Consider the following 17,336-nt stretch of genomic DNA (forward strand, 5'->3'; position numbering starts at 1 on the left):
TGTTTGCTGGTTACCCTGTAATTGTTTTACTATGGTTACCTAAATTTGTATCACTGCTCTGTGTGATACTGAAAAACTACAGTATTAAAATAAAAAAATAAAATAAAAATTTAATGGCAGAAAAAACTCTGCTGTACTCATAGAAAATACAGAATCTTCCTCTTAAGCAGCAAGTTATGGTATTTTTTTTCTTCATAATAATTAGTATTCTAAGTGTAATCCTCTCTCAGTTTTCACCTCCATTTAAATTTTGCAATTAAATGGCTGCAAGTATTGCAGAAATATTTTCTTCCCTGACTCATTTTATTCACACACAATAAATCACCTTGTTTAAGTCTGAACAGGTTTAAATGAAATTATTAAATGAACTAAATTTTTAGCATAACTTTTCATGTGGCTCAAAGTGGTAATAATGTCACTTATTGTTTGATTGTTTTTCGGGTTCTCTTGTTAATCAACAAATCAATCAGGAACTTAATTGAATATGTCAAATTATGTGTTTTTCATCTTTCCGCAGATTTGCTTAATATTCATGCGTGTAACCCTTCTGTGGGCTGTTTCCCAGTAAGAAGGTAATTCTCATTCATTTCGTGGTGGCTGCGCTGCTCGGCGATTCTTAGATCAGCACTTTTCATCGTTGACAAGTTTTAATTTATAATCAGCTTTTTTTTATATTTCCAATGCAGCAATCACAGTCTTAAGACCTTGAGGAGATAAAGAAAATTAAGGCTATTAACATGTTCTAGGATTGTTTGATTTACTCATTATAAATTATTCTGAATTTGAAAAGCTTGGAAGAAAGGGCCATAGAGAGGGAGAACGTGAGTGACAATGTCAGCGTCACGAAGGACAATGGGAACCTTTTCTCTAATTAGTTTATTTGGCATTCTGACATTTTCACTGTGTTATTATTTAGCCAACAGATAATGAGTATAATAATGACAAACACACGCTGAAGAGAGTTTGATTTCTGAAAACACTTTGAACACTCGGAAGAACATCTTGAATGTTAATTGTGAAATTCTCTTTTATTTGAGGAGCTGACGGCTACAGAATGTGGGCACTTCAGAGGGGTGAACTTGCTGTATAATGAGGCAAGGAGAGAAGTTAAAACATTTGAATGTGTTGAGGAATTTTATATCTGATCCAAATACCCATAAAATAACACTTTAGAATCCAGGTGCTAAAGGTCGTTTTACGTAGCTTCAAATAAAATGGCCTCTGTCATGTCACTGGCTTATTTTTGTGCAGTTGTTTGGGAAATCGCAAGGCTCATCGAGCCAGGATGACAGACAATACTGAAGAAGGGATGGATTTCCTCTTTAAGATGCTTTAGCTAAGATCATTATTTTCTGAATGTGAGCTAAGTATTTATCTCATATTGAGGTCATGTAGAGTTGGATATACGTGTGTATTTTGTATCAAATGCTCAGGCCCCCATGTAAGAACGATGGTAAACACCAGCACAATTTTTTTGGTTAGTATCACTGTGATACAAACAAAACATTTACTTGTATTTACCAACACTTACCCTTCCGGTGAGGTCCCATGAAGTCCTCCTCCTCTGTGAGGTCCTCCACTGAGCTGCTGGCAACTTAACGCTGCCAGCCACATGGGTTCCACTGGTATACACATGTGCGACGATCCATTTACACATGTGCTTGACACAGGGACCCTGCAGTGCCTAAAAGGCTTCGCTGAAGCCGGAAAGGCAGTTCCGGGTCTCCGTTGCCAGCAATGGGGAACACATCGCTCTCGCAATATAAAAGATGCTGTGACCAGGGCCGTAGCTAAGGTAGTGCGGCCGGTGCCATCCCACAGGGCACCTCAGGTCAGGGGGCACTCTTTGGGCCTGTGACATTTCTGTTTATTATCATTCTTGCTTGTAGCTTCCTCTTATTTCATCCCCAGCATCTCCTGGCCTCTCCTATCTCTTCCTTGGCCCTTCCCCATGAAGCCATAGCCCTTTTTTAGGTGCATTATGTCCCTTTGACAAATGAGGGGGGCGCCAATGCTCTTTCTGGCACAGGGCACCAAAATGTTTAGTTATGGCTCTGGCTGTGACAAATTTCTATAGCTCCACACAGGGTTCCTGAACCTATTTTTCTAGAAAACTAGCCCTACTTATAACTATACAGTAAATGTCTGGTGCAATGATACACACAGGTGTTGGTAATTAATCACACTAGCTAGCCACTGCCCATTGGATTTTGTAGACCCCCCTTCCCTTTGTTGCTTATTAAGTTAAATGAGACCAATGGTTCATTTAATTCAATATTGATGCCTATATTAAAAAGGAAGCAGGCATTAAACAGTTTAAGCAGTCATTGGATGGACTAGACAGTACTGCAGACAGTCATCATTATCATGGCGTATTATCTATACAATAGTCTTTCAGTACACCCAAAACATACACCTCTTAAAAGATGTATCGGGTGATGAGCCCACTGCTAATTATATTTTATCTTCAGGTGGTGTAAACATACCCCTGCTGTATTTGGGTGGGTGTGGATTGAAAGATCTACAGTAAATGTCGACCTATTGACTGTCTAACATCTGGTGTCTATCTAGACATTGACTACCTTTTTACTGTAAATCTTTAGACCAGATCCCGTATTTGGGTAACGCTTGTTTGTCCCATGCTGCCTCTCCAGGTGTAAGGGCCCGCGTGCATCCAGATATAGATGCATTTTGGAGCACATGCACAGTATATAAATGCGTATATTCACACCACAAAAATTAACATACGTCCAACTCTAAATTGGCCCTAGTATGTTTGGGATAATCAGATAAGGAAATAAATATTCCCTAAGCTATTTTTTAAATGTAAAGTCAGGATAATCCAATTGTGCCTTTAATATTTGCCTAGTATCAAAGTATGAATGCAGAAAAACGTTTCTGCTGCTCTGAATGCCATTGTCTCTTTTCCATAATTCCCTGTCTCTTCCTAGAGCCCTCCTCACAATCGCATTCATGCACAATAATCCTATATCATGTTGGTGTTGTCTAGTCACAGGGGATGTGTGGCCAGTTTGGGGCAGATGTACTAAGCTCTGAAAAGTGATATAAACGAAAGTGATCAACTACCAACAAATCAGCACCTAACTGTCATTTTTTGAACACAGCCTATAAAGTGACAGTTAAGAGCTCATTGACTGGTAGATTATCACTTTCCAATGTATCACTTTCCAGAGCTTAGTACTTCTCCCCTATTCCCCTACAATTCTTCACTATGATGGGGAACTATGAGCTATGATAGAGAGAAGGTAAAGTGAAGGATATCGATCATCTGTAACTTTGCTTATTGTCACTTGCAACCAATTAAATGAAACCATGAACTGTATCCAATTATCTGTGAAATTGAGTCCCTCTAATGGAGTGTTTATACCCATGTAAAGATCATGTTTCCCCATTATTTATCCATGGCATTCATTTTCCCTATGTTAATGTAGATTGACACAGCTCAATATATTAAGGTTTCGGTGTCCCGGGGAGCCATATATTGTCTACATTAAACATATTAAACTTATTCTCAATTCTTTTTGTAGTCGTTACTATCATAATTAGTGTATAGATGTCTCAGCATATTCAACTTGTGTGTGGAACGATCTATTAATTGTTCACCCATATTGTCGCAAGGCTTCTGCTTTGATATCAATATAGACATTAGCTTTGTAAATATGAAAATATATTAATAATAGAATCTTCAAAAGGTAAAAAAAAGTCTTTGATGTTGATTTCTAACAAGTCTTTGAAAATCCTCCAATATTTATTTTATTTTCAGACCTCGCTGTGAATAAAGGCAAAATGTTAATTTTTATTGCAAAAATAGTTTGTAAATCACAGGAATAATTGCTGTATTAATCTTTTAATTGGTTAACAAAGATTGTATCTCTTGATGGTGGTTTAACAAGTGTTTAAAGATGTTTCATTATTTGTTAAACATACGCAAATAAAACTTGTTGGGAAAGGACATTTCAAAGAGCCCCAAATGTTAAAGTCCATCTTTAATGATTAATCCAGTAACATTAACTGCAAAGTCACTTTATACTCTGAAATGCTTTCAACAGGCATTAATATCTCCTAGAATAGCTAAATTATGTTTCCTTATTGTTCAGATTCCTAATGGTGGGCATACACTATACAATTATCTGTCAGATATCTGTCCAATCTGGCTGGTTGGAATGAAAATCTGGTAATGTATGGTGCCTCCAATATACTATACAGCAGCATATCCCTTCTACATAGAGTCACTATCCCAGCTGCAAGTTGGAGGCTTTGCCAAGCGCCTATGGACTGGGGAGCAGGGAAACACACAAAGGAAGTGAAGCACTAGAGGTGATAATTAGTGACCCTAATAGTGGCCCTTAGATAACTGCATCCTTCCAGCAAACTCTCACTTTTCACTACTATAAAATAAGAAATGTATCAAATGTAATAATAAAAGCTTCATTTATAATCATGAACATGAACATCTTGTGCCAGAGGGGATGGATACGGGGTGCCAGTGTTTGGGATCCTGACGGTCAGAATCCCGATGCTGATGCATCCCAACAGGGTTTGAATACTGGCACTTTGTCAGTGGGTATCCTAACCCTCCCCCTCTCCCTACAATAACTCTAACCCTCCCTCCCCAGTGCCTAACCCAAATCTACCCCCTAGTGCCTAAACGTAACCTACCCCCTTTAGTGCCTAATTCTAACCCTCCCCCCTAGTGCCTAACATAACCCTAACTCCGCTACTTAGCTTCGGGATTCTGGCGGTCAGGATCCCGGCGTCGGCAGTCTCCGTTGGCATTTTAACCACATCCCTGCCAGTGCTTTGCATACAATCTGCTCTTCATCCCACTGACTGGACATCCATAGCACCTCTTCTCATATCCAATCACAGCACAGAGAACCAGGAGTTGATAATAGAGCGCATGCATTTCCTATTACCACAGACATGCAGTTGGTATATATGTATGTGTGTCTATATGTGTGTGTGGATAGATAGATAGATAGATAGATAGATAGATAGATAGATAGATAGATAGATAGATAGATAGATAGAGAGATACATATGTGATAGATAGTTAGATAGATAGATAGAGAGATATAGATAGATAGATAGATAGATAGATAGATAGATATGAGATAGATAGATATATAGATATAGATATTAAATAGATATTAGATAGATAGATAGATAGATATGAGATAGATAGATAGATAGATATGAGATAGATAGATAGATAGATAGATAGAGAGATATGAGATAGATAGTGAGATAGATAGATAGATAGATAGATAGATATGAGATAGATAGATAGATAGATAGATAGATAGATATGAGATAGATAGATATATAGATATAGATATTAGATAGATATTAGATAGATAGATAGATAGATAGATATGAGATAGATAGAGAGATAGATAGATATGAGATAGATAGATAGAGAGATATGAGATAGATAGATAGATAGATAGATAGATAGATAGATAGATAGATAGATAGATAGATAGATAGATAGATATGAGATAGATAGATAGATAGATAGATAGATAGATAATGAGGCAGATAGATAGATGTACACACAAAGTATAGAGAAAGAGACACATACATACGGTATAGAATATACACACACAAATAGACATTTGTAGTATAAATAGAAACCTAAATGACACCACATAAGAATTTGGAAACATTTGTAATGCTCTCTCCTATCATAAAACCAATCAGAGAAACTGACAACATGACCCCAAGGAAATATCTGGACCGTCAGTGAAATCACAGCGTGCAAACCAAATTTATAAAGGCACTGAAATGAAAATTACATGAATTTTGATACATCTAAACTGTATTGTGGTGGAAGAAGACTGTCTATTTATATCAGAGCCCAGGGGAAACTAGAGGTAAATTGGGAGAAGCAGCAAAAGTAAGTATGAAATTTGATTTTATAAAGTGGAATCCAGCCAGGAGAATGGAAAGTTAGAAGCAGTGCTTTGAACTGTGGGAAATGCACTGTACCACTATGTACAGAGTATGTTGCATCTTGCTGATGTAATATCAAATGTTGCACAGAAGTTGCTTTAAAATATACTGGGGGTAATTATGTTACCCTGTGCTCAAATAACCTTGCAGAAATGAACTGTAAACATAGCAACCAGAGTCTGCCATTTGCTTTAGTACAGTTTAGAATGTCATACAGTAAGTGGTGTTCATTGAGGTTTAGTGGCCTGCTGCACATTACCGCAGACATCGGTCCTACATCCCCCAGCGCTTACCAACTTCAGGGAAGCCTGCTCATGTGGCTTACTCTCCACTTTGGATTGCAGAAGTTTGCATCATTGCATCATTGCCCACTGTTGTGCTCCACCCAGGAACTTGCTCCTCAGTGGTACTGTACTGTGCATGTGTGATATACCGCTAAAGTAAGGTAATTTTGGAAAAGAGAATTGAGACCGGGACCATTTTAAATAGTTTGTGATGGACAGACAGATGGAGCTGCTGAGAGCAGAAAGAACGTACAACAATGGCTGACAGCAAACAGAATGATACATACCTATCTGAGCAAAGCAAGAGCTAAAAAGTGTTTAAAAGAGGAATGTAGAAACAAGTGATACTGCTGACAGTCTAAGGAGGGCAAAACGTCAATGAAGAGGAAGCTGAGAGTCAGAATACGCCAGAGGATCAGCGCTGTGATGACAACATTAGTTAATTAACAGCCGACACTTGGGAGTAAATGATTTAAAAGATAAAAATCAACCTGGATTTGCCTTTTAAATGACTGTGGCTTTAAATCTACCGGCTAAATCACAATAATGGTGCCGGTTCCTGCAGCTTGGACACTGTTAGATACAGTGTAGGCTAATGTGTTCTAACAATCTAGTGAGATAGAATAATTCTGTATTTTAGGTATTAAGGTGTGTGTGAAAAAAGTGTTTTTATCCTTTACATAACGAAAAAGTGTTTAACTAAATTCTAAAAATTGTCTAAGTATTTAATTAAGTACAATATATCATGTGAACAATAAAGTTGTGAATTGTTATTAAGAAAATATTATTATATGCAAATACATATTATATACTGTATATTATATGTTATATTTGTTTTGGGGAACCCGTCGCCCCTCTGCCTTGCTTTACACTAATCCAATTGTTAGTGTCATGGCAGGTTCACATCTACCATCATCATTTCTCCAGACCTCTACCACATCAGGGTTGTTACATATGGTCATTGCATCAGCTCTTTCAAACCTCTCCTGGCAACATCAGCAAGTCCAGACAATTTAAGGTGATCTCTCCTAGCAGAGCTGTAACTAGACTTTTGTTGCCCAGAGAGAGCATTGGCGCCTCCCCCCCATTTTTTAAAATAGGGACATAAGATACTGTACCTGAAAAAGGGCCATGGTTTCATGGAGAAGGGCCAGGGAAGAGATAGGGGCGGCCAGGAGATGCTGGGGATAAAAGAAGAGGAAGCTACAAGTGAGAATGATAATAAACAGGAACATTGACAGGCCTAAACAGCGCCCCCTAGCCATGACACAAGTAGCACCACCCTAGTTACGGCCCTGTCTCTTAGCATTCAGCACTTGGTTACTTTTGAACTTGTTTCATGACTTATTCCCTAAAATTTATGTATCTATCTTGATTACCCTAAACCAGGTGTTCCCAACCACGGTCCTCAAGGCACAATAACAGTCCAAGTTTCAAGGAAACCCATACTTGAACACAGGTGTCTTAAATAGTACCTCTGTTATTTTGATTTAACCATCTGTGCTCAACCATGGACATCATAAAAACCTGGACTGTTAGTGTGCCTTGAGGACCGAGGCTGGGAAACAATGCCCTAAACTATGATTTTAGATTGCAACTGTTCCTGTCATGAAACTTGCTGCAACCGTGTACTGAACCTTGCCTATTTGACTATGTATATATTAACCACCAAGTCCCTGTCCTCCAGCCACTGGAATCATATCTTGTGCCAAAAGGTGTAATTTACTGGGACATACAAAATCAAGGCAAGCATTTGCTGATACATACTTCCATATATACATATACAAAGCCCCTCCAGTATAAGGTCACTTAATTGGGTATTAGGTGTACATAAGACATTGGTGTTTATAACAAGGTTGGGAGAGAAAGAACCCCAAAGGGCGCAGGATACTAAATATTAAATAAGAGCAGCTATGTTGAGTGGTGTCAAACCTCAAATGTCCCACACATAGAATAAAAGGCCACAAAGATGATACACATTGCTATAAAAAATAAATGTAAAATATAGAGACTGAAATAATTCTGTAACAATTTTAATACAGTAAACAATAAAACAATAAAAAAATGCAGGAATCCAGATATGTATAAAAACAATTAATAATGTAGTACAAATTTAGGAGCAAGTCTAATATGAGTCAGTGCAGAAAAAGGTAAAAACAAGCTGGAGTCATAGTAATTGCCCTCCTGGGAAGAGGTCTCCTATAATGCTTGTTGTACGCTGGAAATGGTAGCCACACTGAAACTGAATGGCTCCGTGTCCCACACTTCTACCCGGAGTGATAAAAGTCCAGGACAGGTTTGAATGATATAGCAGCAGTATGTAACTGCACACCGCCTGGATCGGAAAGCCTCTGTGATGTAAAGATAATTAAGTGGTGAGCTCATCTGTTGAAATGCCTAACCGGCATGAAGTCCTGGATCACCAATGTGATGAAGCCAAGCTGGATAAAGGTACGGTCTGTTAGTGCTATTCCTAGCCGACCTTGTGTCTCCAAGCAATGAGGCTGTCAGGGCAGTGCACGAGGCTGTGCGAGGCTGTCTGGAACACTACGAGAATAGTGGGTAAGTGATAAATCCTGATTCCTGCGGTGAGAAATGGCAATGACTGACGCGTTTCCCCGAGGCTCCTCCCACGACTTTGTCAGAGGCAGATGCCGTTCAATCCACAAAATCCATTTAAAAAAGGTTAGTAATCCCATAATAGATAGCACCTGAAGCTGTGACCCTTTGTACTCCGTGGTCACTGAACAACAAGCAATTTGCAACAGTATCAGTCTCTATATGAAACAAAACAAACTGTAACAATAATGAAAAACAACAATTACACAATATCAAGGTACTTTCTGGAGGCAATCTAGCTTAAAAGTACAATACATGAAATATAAAAATAAATTGATAATGATATAATAATAATAATAATAATAATAATAATAATAATAATACCGACAGTAATATTTAATAAAACTCATTTAGTTTTATACTATTTGTATATTAAAAAAATATTAATCATAATATATGAAACTATAAAATAAATATATATATAAAATAAATATGAATAAAAAAAAATAATATGTAAATCATTATTAATCCTGAAAAAAATGAAAAATAATAAATAAATAATGAATAATGATTAGTATGAATAAAAATCAGCAGAACAAATATCCTATATGTGTACATACACACATAGGATGTACATATAAAGGACCAATTAACCATCTAGGTGAAAGAGGTAGAAAAACGATAAAGGAAGAGGAAAAGAGAAAGGAGAGTGGATTTATTGTAGAATGGAATTAAGTTCTAAACCCTCATTGAGACCCTCTGGGTGAAGGGAACCCAACCTAAAAATCCAAAGGTTTTCTTGTTTACACTATTTCTGAAATATCGAACCTCCCCTAAAACTTGGAGGTATGGATTCTAATCCTATAAATTTTAGACAGTCTGGGTTGGCTCCATGTTTTTTGCTAAAATGTCTAGAGACACTATGTTTCTGGAGTTGGTTGATAATATTCTGACGATGTTCCATAAAGCATAACTTCAGGGATCTAGTTGTCCGACCAACATACAGTCAGGTCCATAAATATTGGGACATTGACAGAATTTTCAGATTTTGGCCTCTATTCACCACCACAATGGTTTTGAAATGAAACAAACAAGATGTGCTTTAATTGCAGACTTTCAGATTTAATTTGAGGGTAATTACATCCAAATCAGGTGAACGGTGTAGGAATTACAACAGTTTCAATATGTGCCTCCCACTTTTTAAGGGGCCAAAAGTAATGGGACTATCAACTCAAAAGCTATTTCATGGACAGGTTTGGGCTATTCCCTCGTTATTTCATTATCAATTAAGCAGGTAAAAGGTCTGGAGTTGATTCTAGGTGTGACATTTGCATTTGGAATCAGTTGCAGTCAACTCTCAATATGAGATCCAAAGAGCTGTCACTATCAGTGAAGCAAGCCATCATTAGGCTGAAAAATCAAAACAAACCCATCAGAGATATAGCAAAAACATTAGGTGTGGCCAAATCAAATGTTTGGAACATTCTTAAAAAGAAAGTACGCACCGGAGAGCTCAGCAACACCAAAAGACCCGGAAGACCACGGAAAACAACTGTGGTGGATGACAAAAGAATTATTTCCCTGGTGAAGAAAAACCCCTTCACAACAGTTGGCCAAATCAAAAACACTCTCCAGGAGGTAGATGTATATGTGTCAAAGTCAACAATCAAGAGAAGACTTCACAAGAGTGAATATAGAGCGTTCACCACAAGATGCAAACCATTGGTGAGCCACAAAAACAAGAAGACCAGATTAGAGTTTGCCAAACAACATCTAAAAAAGCCATTACAGTTCTGGAACAACATCCTATTGACAGATGAGACAAAGATCAACTTGTACCAGAGTGATGGGAAGAGAAGAGAAGGAAAGGAACTACTCATGATCCAAAACATACCACCTCATCAGTGAAGCATGGTGGTGGTAGTGTCATGGCGTGGGCATGTATGGCTGCCAATGGAACTGGTTCCCTTGTATTTATTGATGATGTGACTGCTGACAAAAGCAGCAGAATGAATTCTGAAGTGTTTCGGGCAATATTATATGCTCATATTCAGTCAAATGCTTCAGAACTTGTTGACAGCGCTTCACAGTGCAGATGGACAATGACCCAAAGCATACTGCAAAAGCAACCAAAGAGTTTTTAAGGCTAAAAAGTGGAATGTTATGCAATGGCCAAATCAATTCAGTGACCTGAATCCGATTGAGCATGCATTTCACTTGATGAAGACAAAACTGAAGGGAAAATGCCCCAAGAACAAGCCGGAACTGAAGACATTTGCAGTAGAGGCCTGGCAGAGCATCACCAGGGATGAAACCCAGCGTCTGGTGATTTCTATGCGTTCCAGACTTCAGGCTGTAATAGCCTGCAAAGGATTTGCAACAAAGTATTAAAAAGTGAAAGTTAGATTTAGGATTGTTTAGTTTGTCCCATTACTTTTGGCCCCTTAAAAAGTGGGAGGCACATATAGAAACCATTGTAATTCCTACACCGATCACCTGATTTGGATGTAATTACCCTCAAATTAAATCTGAAAGTCTGCAGTTAAATCACATATTGTTTGTTTCATTTCAAAGCCATTGTGGTGGTGAATAGAGGACAAAATATGAAAATTCTGTCAATGTCCCTATATTTATGGACCTGACTGTATATAAAGTCACAATCACATGTTAACATATAGATTATATACCTTGAATCACAGTTTATAAAAGAGTCTATCTCATCAGTCTTATTGTAATTTTTACAATAGACTGATTTGGTGTTATTACATGCATATCTACAGGTAGTGCATCTCGATTTACCACATTTAAAAAACCCATTTGGTGTGTTCGGTAACCAATTGGTAGTGCTCAAATCAGATGTTTGAATGGGTTTTAGAAAGCTGGGTTCAAGAATGGTTTTAAGGGATCTGTTTTTCTTATAAATAACCTTTGGTTTTGTTGGATGACATTTCTTCAACACATTATCGTGTTTAAGAATTTCATAGTTTTTATGAACAATTATTTAAATTTCTATAGATGCAGTATTATATTTAGAAATAAAAACCGTATTATCTCTGGATATATATTCTGAAAAGTCTATCAAAAGTAGGTTTCTTAGATCCCTTATTGCCTTTAGGAGTGTGGATCTATCAATGAATCTTACTTCCTTCAATGATTTTATTAGAAGGTTCTCAGGATAGCCACATCCTCTAAAGGCATTTAGAAGTAGAGCAGCTTGATTATCAAAGGTTACTAAATTGGAACAATTTTGTCTCACCCTGAGTAATTGCCCCTTTGGTATATTCTTTTTCCAAGGTAAATGATGTGCACTAGAATAATGCAAATAAGAATGGGTGTTTACATCTTTATAATAGTTAGAACAAATGATCTGATAATCCTGTATGGCCAGAGTGATATCTAGGAAGGAAATAGAGTACCTATTGAAAGAATGTGTGAATGAAAGATTGAAAGAGTTGTGATTAAGAGAAGAAATGAGAGAGCAATGTCATAGTCCTCATCCCAAATTATAAATAGATCATCGATGTAACGGCCATAAAGAACCAGGTTTGCACCAAAGCCCCCGCCCCACACATGTTGCTCTTCAAACACGCTCATGTACAGGTTGGCATAGCTTGGCGCAAACCTGGTTCCCATGGCCGTCCCCATTGACTGAAGTTAAAACGCGTCAAGAAACGAAAAATAAATGTGAGTTAAAATAAATTTAATTGAGGAAAGAAGAAAATTCCTATGTTGCTCAGGGAGGTCCCCTGATCAATTTAATATAGAGTCAATTGCCAAAAGGCCTAATTCATGAGGAATGCTCATGTTTAGAGAGGAAACATCCAGTGTAAGAAAAGCATATGAACTCTTCCACTGGATGTCCTCTATCAAGGTAAGGAAATGGGTGGTATCCTTAATATGGGATCTCAGCTGACCAACATAGGGTTGAAGAAAATGATCCACATAAACCAAAAGATTAGAGGTTAAAGATCCCAGAGATGATAGGTCTCCCAGGGGGGTGAAGTGAGGGTTTTGTGGATCTTAGGGAGGTGATAGAAAATAGGAACCAAAGGGTGAGGGTTGTGCAGAAATCCCCATTCCTCCTTGGAAATCACCTCTGCTGAGAGCGCTGTATCAATCAGTGTAGTGAACTCCTGTATAAAGGTGATGGTGGGATCGCCCTTAAGGACAGCATAAAACCCCACATCCCCCAATTGTCTGAGGGCTTCCTTAAGGCAGTCAGCCCTGTCCTGGATGATGATTCCACCACACTTGTCTGCTTCTCTGATGACCAAGGTGTTATCATCCAATAGTGATTTTAAAGCAACTCTTTCCCATTTGTTTAAATTGGGATTGACATTGGTCAGGATCATCCTTCACACATAAATGTTTAAAATCATTCATGTTTGCCTTATAAAAGCATTCAATATTGGAACTCTTAGCACTGATGGGAAAGAATTCAGATATATTCCTAAATATGTACTACATTTTTAATTGTTTTTATACATATCTGGAATCCTGCATTTTTTTATTGTTTTATTGTGTACTGTATTAAAATTGTTACAGAATTATTTCAGTCTCTATATTTTACATTTATTTTTTATAGCGCTGTGTATCATCTTTGTGGCCTCTTATAACAAGGTTGGTTTAATCACCAGAAAGGCCCCAGTATGCACCATGACAATGACATGAATTGTGTTCTCCCATAGGACAGTCAATTGACTCTTAGTGGAATATCACATGAATTATGTTCATAGGTGGTGGCTTAAAAAGCAATGACATATGGATAACATCAATGTTATGCTCATTGCAAGCACATGTGTTATGTGGATGAGTCATGGTTCTCATTTAAAACACCTATCCCACCAGGAAGGAAATGCTGCAACATTAGTGGAGCATTTCCACTCAATACCATCAAATAGCAATTAGCACCAGCCTTGCAGTCTAAGAGAATGACTTCAGGAAAATCATGACAGGAATTTGTGTCCTAAAAGACTATGGATCCACAAGAACCATTTAGAAGCAACACGGACACTCGGGGCTGTAGAGTTCTTTTGGCTAGTGCCACATGTCCACTCAACTGATTGTTGAAAACAACGTAGGTGAATATACATCTGGCCATATAAACTCCCTCCATTGCTTGGTAGCCCATGGCCTATGCTCTTTGCACCACTGAGCTCGCAAATGTGCCAGGTATGACGATTTATCTGCTGCTCTGATTCTTCTCAATGGTACAGTATTCTAAACATCTTTGCTCTGCCCAAATCACCTCTACTTCTTGTTCCATAAATCCATGCACCCCTGTAGAAACCTTTCAGCTAATTGACCATTTTATATGACTTTTTAATGCACAACCAAAATCAACTATTTTTTTTAATTTATTTATCCTGAGCCATAAACTTAAAACAATTTTACAAGTAGAAAACAAAGAATCTTATTGAACATACAACATTTTTAAAAAAAGAATAGAGTATTATTTCTAAGAAAAGAAAAGCTAATTTCATCAGCCACCAATTTTTTTCAGTGTCAGTATATCGAACGTTGTTGTCTTTTGGTACTACATAACCTTAAATAATTCTGCTGCTGATGGGATTAAGTGATTTGCAGTGAGAGTGTAAAAATATGTCATCTTATCCCTTGAAACTCACTTGCCGCAGTTTCTTATCCCTTTGGGTTGACAAAAGCTTGAAATTCTACTCCTCAGAACTTTCACTGGGAAATAAGACTCAGGACGGAGTGAACTACAGCTGCTAACGAAATTAGATGCTGAACATCGCTCCTCGGCAGGCGCTGCTTCCTGTTTTGAGAAATGTTCATACTTTATCTATATTTTATTTCATTTGGAAGGTGAAGAAGTAAAATATCAGGGGATTATTATGCCTTGTTTTAGCTGGATACATCTCCTATTGCAAAAATTGTGTACTAAAAGTTAAAGAGGCTGTGGATAAAGCTAAGAAATGGATTTTGTCAGAAGAATCCCCCAAAAATTTGATAATTGAAAATAACTATGAAATTAGCAACATTTTTAGTTGTTAACCCAGGTGAAGTCTAGATGAGATTAAAGGGTCAAACTGGACATGATTACAAAGTAACAGAACTCTGGCACAATAATGAATGGTCATCATTTAACCACAAGGATTTGTTGTTTCATGAACTAACAAACCCCCCCTCTTTATGTAGGTTATAGTAGGTCTTTAAATGCAGCCGGCTTCACCACACCCTGTTACCTCCTAGGAATTCTCAATAAAATTTACAGACCCTGCACCCGATCCTGTGCCCCATCTCTGTGCATAAACAATTGGGGCACATGTGTGGTGCAACTCGTGTGCAGATGCTGAACAAAAATCATTGGTCAGCTGCGTGCATATTGGCACTGCGTCCACCAATAGATCAGCCCCAGTATGTGATATTTTTAGGCCAGCAGATCTCACCTGTGGATGTCTTTAGTCATGAAGAGGTGAGTTACTCTATTGTGCTGGGTCCGGCATTATCCCACCTGCTTCCACATACAGAAATCCTTAAACCATAACCTTCTGGGGATCCATGAGTTGAGGATGAAATCCTGCTTCTGTCATTCACAATAAAAACATTACATCAATATGTGGATGTGTTTGCAGTGAGAATAAGTGATGTTAGTTATTCTGTGGGGTCTGCAGCTTCGTAACTCTAGTAACCACTCTGCCCCTGACTATCCTCACTCTTTACATGCTTTCAATCATGTCGTTTCACTTCTTAACGCATTTATTTCTAACTGAATCTCCTCACACTCTACAATACTGTAGCTATCTCTAACTATCTCCCTGCCTGTTACTTATCTGCCTGTTACTCTGCTTCTCTAACTGCATCTCCTCACCCTCTATATAATACTGTATCTATCTCTAATTACCTCCCTGCCTGTTACTTATCTGCCTGTTACTCTGCTTCTCTAACTGCAACTCCTCACCCTCTATTATACTGTAACTATCTCTAATTATCTCCCTGCCTGTTACTTATCTGCCTGTTACTCTGCTTCTCTAACTGCATCTCCTCGGTCTATATAATACTGTATCTATCGCTAATTACCTCCCTGCCTGTTACTTATTTGCTTGTTACTCTGCTTCTCTAACTGCATCTCCTCACCCACTATAATACTGTATCTATATCTAATTTCCTCCCTTCCTGTTACTTATCTGCCTGTTACTCTGCTTCTCTGACTGAATCTCCTCGCACTCTATAATACTGTATCTATCTCTAATTATCTCCCTGCCTGTTACTTATCTGCCTGTTACTCTGCTTCTCTAACTGCATCTCCTCACCCTCTATAATACTGTATCTATCTCTAATTATCTCCCTGCCTGTTACTTATCTGCCTGTTACTCTGCTTCTCTAACGGCATCTCCTCGGTCTATATAATACTGTATCTATTGCTAATTACCTCCCTGCCTGTTACTTATTTGCTTGTTACTCTGCTTCTCTAACTGCATCTCCTCACCCTCTATAATACAGTATCTATATCTAATTTCCTCCCTTCCTGTTACTTATCTGCCTGTTACTCTGCTTCTCTTACTGAATCTCCTCACCCTCTATAATACTGTATCTATCTCTAATTATCTCCCTGCCTGTTACTTATCTGCCTGTTACTCTGCTTCTCTAACTGCATCTCCTCACCCTCTATAATACTGTATCTATCTCTAATTATCTCCCTGCCTGTTACTTATCTGCCTGTTACTCTGCTTCTGTAACTGAATCTCCTCACTCTCTATAATACTATATTATCTCTAATTACCTCCCTACCTGTTACTTATCGGCCTGTTACTCTGCTTCACTAACTGCATCTCCTCACCCTTTGTAATACTGTATCTATCTCTAATTACCCCCTGCCTGTTACTTATCTGCCTGTTACTCTGCTTCGCTAACTGCATCTCCTAACCCTCTATAATTCTGTATCTATCTCTAATTACCTCCCTGCCTGTTACTTATCTGCCTGTTACTCGGCTTCTCTAACTGCATCTCCTCACCCATTTTAATACTGTATCTATCTCTAATTACCTCCCTGCCTGTTACTTATATGCCTGTTGCTCTGCTTCTCTGACTGTATCTCCTCACCCTCTATAATACTGTAGCTATCTCTAATTACCTCCCTGCCTGTTACTTATCTGCCTGTTACTCTGCTTCTCTAACTGCATCTCCTCACCCTCTATAATACTGTATCTATATCTAATTACCTCCCTGCCTGTTACTCTGCTTCTCTGACTGTATCTCCTCACCCTCTATAATATTGTATCTATCTCTAATTATATCCCTGCCTGTAACTTATTTGCTTGTTACTCTGCTTCACTAACTGCATCTCCTCACCCTCTATAATACTGTAGTTATGTCTAATTTCCTCCCTTCCTGTTACTTATCTGTCCTGTTACTCAGCTTCTCTAACTGTTTCTACTCGACCTCTATAATACTGTATCTATCTCTAATTCCCTCCCTGCCAGTTACTTATCTGCTTGTTACTCTGCTTCACCAACTGCATCTCCTCACCCTCTATAATACTGTATCTATCTCTAA

The sequence above is a fragment of the Taudactylus pleione genome, unplaced genomic scaffold (genome assembly GCF_031769625.1).
Source record: "Taudactylus pleione unplaced genomic scaffold, aTauple2 ptg000557l, whole genome shotgun sequence".
Taxonomy (NCBI): domain Eukaryota; kingdom Metazoa; phylum Chordata; class Amphibia; order Anura; family Myobatrachidae; genus Taudactylus; species Taudactylus pleione.